This window comes from Dermacentor variabilis, chromosome 2 (assembly GCF_050947875.1).
Source record: "Dermacentor variabilis isolate Ectoservices chromosome 2, ASM5094787v1, whole genome shotgun sequence".
Classification (NCBI taxonomy): Eukaryota; Metazoa; Arthropoda; class Arachnida; order Ixodida; family Ixodidae; genus Dermacentor; species Dermacentor variabilis.
In genome coordinates, this window is record NC_134569.1 from 143,945,604 (window position 1) to 143,950,967 (window position 5,364).

Sequence of the window (5,364 nt, forward strand, 5' to 3'; positions counted from 1 at the left end):
AAAACATTTAATGAGCAATTTTAACGATTAGATATATTCTGACTAGTCTGAGGCGTCTTTAAGACGTCAAAAAAGTATGAAATCAGTTTTATTCGACGTATCCCTCAAATAGATGTTTTTAAGACTGTGTGCTACTTGGAATATGTATTGATTCAATGCTAACACATTACCGTCGACAGTCATTGTGAGATGGGTTCTGTCGAATTTTTTCTTATCGCAGAAAAACGCCTCCAATTGACAACAAGAAATGGTCTGTTGTCTCCCCTTCGCCACAGATTGAGCATAATGCTGAGGGACCCGGAGCAGTCCAGACTTGGAAGCTCTGCGGGGTCACGAAGGCAGATTTAAGGCACATTTTATTCGAATGCAACAATCTAAAACCGAAAAGAGAATGGCAACTCTCTAACGAGCAGGAGTGGGAGGGTGCTGTGTCCAGCTCGGACACGGCCGTTGAAATGCAGGCCGTCAGGTGGGCTTTGAAAGTCGCCGAAAGACAGGGATTCATGCCCATAGCAGGTGGCACTGGAGGAACTGATCGGACGGCCACCTCACGCACCCTTCAAGCCCACTAAAATCAACCAAATCCTTTCTGTTGACGAAATAAAGTTGTTGCCACCAGAAGGTTAACGTAGGTATGCGACAGTGCAGCCTCTTAACGGACAGTTTTTGTGTTTGGCAAAAATATCTGTGCTAGGGGCATAGAAGACGTCGTCTCGCCTGACATCTAGCTTGATTTGGTTTTATTTGATGCCTATGGATATGGCTCAACCCACTACGGGGGGTCGGCCATGAATTGGGCTGCAGTAGGTAAGAAGGGAAGAATACTTACATAAAATTTTGTAATTTAGAAATGATATTAAATGAATAGTAATCGCTATTATCAATTTTCAGGCTGTATTATTTCACATTTGAAGTTAATATTTTTGTGTTAACATTGAGGAAAGTAAAACAATGAAATTAACATGGTAGTCTCTTTGTTTCACTTACAAAATTAAATATGGCATCAAATACGTTCCTATTGCAGTGTCCTAGTGCCGAAGCCCCAAGAGACAGTTTCACAGGGAGCAATGTCGAAGGGGACCTTCCGGAAGTCGCTTTCTGTGCACGTCGAACCTACGACACTCTATGAAGAAATTTTCCATAGTTTCAGGTTCGTTGCAATAAAAGCAATGAGGTGAACCTGCCAAACCAGACCAGTGGAAATAAAATCCCTGGGACCATGCTATGATGCAGCTTCGTTGTCTTCGGCCTCGGCCTGGCTATGGCGGCTTGCTATAAGTCCATTAAATGATGATTATGATGATGATTATGATAGAGCGGCACATACCTAGTAGTTATACTCAGTGACCCAAGTTGCTCGGTGCAGTTATACTCAGTGACTGCTCGGTGCAGGCGGGCCTAGCCTTGCAAATAAACGCCGCATATAAACCTTAGTATGGTTTGAAACACTTCGCAGTCGAGCTAACAACAGGAGGTATAAAAAAATACAGCAGAAGTCATCTCTCGATGACTGTCGATGGTAATGCTATTAGCATTCGAGTGATATAAGGGTGCACAGCATTTCTGAATTCATGTTTACTTAACATCTGTAGTGGTCATTCTGAGACTCCCGTTGAATCGGCTGCATGCGACAGACCCCGTTATCGTCCCACTTTGCTATGACGCTTGCAAGGGTCTCTCATGAGCATGGCAGCATGACTACACTTGGATGACAATGACGCTATGGCGACGATGGAACGACGAAGGGATGATGTCGATGGAACAACAAACGTGCTATAATCACGACAGCATGACAACGACGACACGAGAACGATGTGATGACGACGAGAGTAAATGGAGTTGGTGTTGCTGTTCTTGTGTGGCCCATTTCATGCAAGTACAGCAAAACACAGGGAGATTTCACACGCTGCTGTATCGGCCAATTGCCGTAAACTAAGGACCCGGGTCGGCTCCGCAGAGAGAGGACGGGTGAGATACCCACGCATGTAAAGAAATGCGGCTTAGTGGTTGCGCCATACGTAGAAGAGCCGCCAAGTGCGCACCCTCACTAGGAACAAAAGAGAAGACGATCCGTGCTGAATGAGAAGCGTTCGGGGAGACGGGCGTGAAGATAAGAGAAAGGGGTGTGCCTTAGGTCACCGCCACTGCCAACGCCCAGGCGCTTCCCAGATGCCCCGTTGACCCTCCCGGTCGCAGCTGCGCTTTGTTTGTGGGCCTCGCCGCCAGACGGTGAAGCGTAGTCACGGAAATTGGGCGACGCGACACATGGCCATCCGGTTTCGGTGTTATTGTTTGGCATCCGCGTGCGCCTTTTGAGAATGCCTTGAGAAAACGGCGGTATATTTAAGACCACTCAGCTGGCTCCGACCGATGGATGCCTTTATGTGCGGTCGCCATCGGGTCGCAATTAGTGTGTTTGGAGCGTTCAAGCGAACCGGCCAACAGCTGCACGAGGCACCGAGTTTTCTTAGTGCTGGCAGAGCAGCCCACTGTCAGGCACACATGTCGTCAATAGGCCATGACTTCGTGGGAACATTCTCGCAGCTTGCGTGGCGGCTTCTTGCAGGAGATGTTTAGTCCGTGGGCTGGTGCGTAGACAAAGGGGAACGACACGGGCAATTTATGGTTACAAGTGCAAGCCTGAGCCTGGCTGCCAGTGCCGGAGGACATCAAGGTCAATACTCGGAGCCTAACGTAGGGGATAGGGAGGTGACACATGTCTTTCAGCAAACCTATCCACTTGTGTATTGTAGATTGTGTCACTGTTTCTACCAGTGCCGTGTCCCTCACGAAAGTTTTTGTGCTATTGGTTGCCATGGTGTGAACCCGCATGTGTGATTGGCTGGTTTGTGACTGTTTTGTGCAACTGAGGGCTTAGAGAGTCATGTTTTGGTTGTGTGAGAGAGAGCGGAGGTTCGGGCTTTCACTCAGACAGATGCCTGGGTGTTTGAATAAAGCATCTCTTTACCAGACAATGGTTCTTCCTTCGCGCTAACACCGTGCACTCGGGTCATCGAGGGTCGCCGACTTCGAACCTTAAATATCTTCCCTCCTCAACTAGTATTGAAGCTAGCAGAGGATAAATGGAAAGGAAATTAACCATGAGTGCATGACGACGATGGTGTGATGAAAACAGGATGACGGAGTTGGAATGATGTCATAGCACAACCACAACGGCATGAGAATGACGGTAGTACAACGGACGCATCATAGATACTGTCTGCCGAAAAATGACGAAGAAGGATTGACGTCGAGCGATAAACGAAGGTGGCAAACGACGACAACCTCGACGAGACAATAGGATAGCGTTACTGAAACGATGACGACAGTAAAATGACGGCGTGACGGCGACGGTATGACGACAAAGGTAGGACGATGACTGTGTGAAAACGATGGCGTGTCCACGACGGCATGACGAGAATCGGATGACGAAGTTAGAATGACGAAGTTGGGCCGACCGCAATGGTATCACGACGATGGTGTGAGAGCGACTGCATGACTACGACTGTATGGCGACTACGCGATGACAGAAATATCGCAACAATAGCATGAGAACAATATGTCATAACGCATAGTGTATGACGACGATGGGACTACCGCGACGGCGTAACAACGGTGGTACGACTACGGATGCATGATAGCGGTTGTCGGACGATGACGCAAGGAAGATGATGACATGACAACGGTATGAATACAATAGGATGAAGGTGACTGTAATGCGACAATAGTGTGGCGCGAATATATCGCGAAGACTGCACGACGCCAATGGTGTGACGACGATGGCATGGCGACAGTCGGGTGACGAAGCTGGAGCGACGACGATGGTATGACCACAACGTCGTCACGACGCTCGTGGTCACGAAAAAGAATGCATGACGATTGTATGGCGACGACGACGGTACGGCGACGGCATGACGAGAGTTGAAGGACAAATCTGGAATACTGATGATGCAACGACCACGATGGCATCATTTAGTGAATCAAGCTACTAGACAACTTGGGCCACTGGGCTGGCTTAGAGGGCGTGAGAACGACATCATGACTAGATGACAAAGTTATAGTGAGAACAAACGAACGACCACGACGGCATCACGACCACGAGTACATACGTAGCGGCACCAGCTGGTAGACAAGTAGGGCCACTCGGTCGGCGTAAAAAGATAGATAGATAGATAGATAGATACATAGATAGATAGATAGATAGATAGATAGATAGATAGATAGATAGATAGATAGATAGATAGATAGATAGATAGATAGATAGATAGATAGATAGATAGATAGATAGATAGATAGATAGATATGCTCAAAACGCCTGATGTTGGCGAAGAATGCTAATACTAAAGCACTTGGCATGAAGCCCAATACGTTGCGCATTTTCTGAACCACGACGATCCACACGGTGGACCATTCGCTCCCCAACCCTGTACCTCGCAGTAGGCGTGGAAGAGGTTCAATAAAGAGCGTTATATACCCAGTGGCACATAATCAGTGACCTAAGTTGGAGACAGAAAGGTTCATTGAAAAACGGCCCATACCCAGTGGCACATATTCAGTGACCCAAGTTTCTGTGAAAAAGGTTTATTGAACTGCGGAACATACCCAGTGACTCAACTTGGCGTGGACAAGGATCATTGAAGGGCGAACCATATCTAGTGCCACATGCCCAGTGACCTAAACTGGCACATACCGTGGTATCTAGTGACCTAAATTAGCGTGAAAGAGGTTAGATGCGGACAGACAAACATACCAGAAGCTGGACAGCCTAAACAATGCTAATCGCATTAAAGTGAAGCCTTTACTTTCTCCGGTTCGGAGTGGATTTTAACCGATGTCACACCGGTAACGCTGGTTTGAATACGCAGCAGCCAGACGCCTTAGCGAGCAGCGCCACGAATGGAATGCGCATGCACCACTCTTCAATTACCCTCTATCACGCCAACTTGGGTCGCTGGATATGTGCCACGGTATGTGCCGCTATTCAGTGTAACCGTGTCACACGTGTTCCGCAAGCACAGCTAGCCGACGCTTTAGAGCGTTGCGCCACGAAAGCCCGCGACCAGTGAGGGAACAATTCTCAGCGTTCGCACACGTTGGCGCGCCACACATCTCGGAGGCCATGCGCAAACTTTGCGTGGGGCTTGTCCAGAGAGAGGAGCCAGGCTGAGCACAAGCCTCATGCATGACGCGTTTCGGCGGTGGCCAATACGGTGTGTCGCTACATTCCTTTAGCAATTGTTAATCGCATCAACGTCGACATTCCATTGTGAGATGGTTTCTGCAGAATTTTCTTGTTTGTTTGTTTCCTTTCTATTCGCGTATCTATAATGCCACAGTGGCTTGGGTTCTGCTTATTTTATGTAA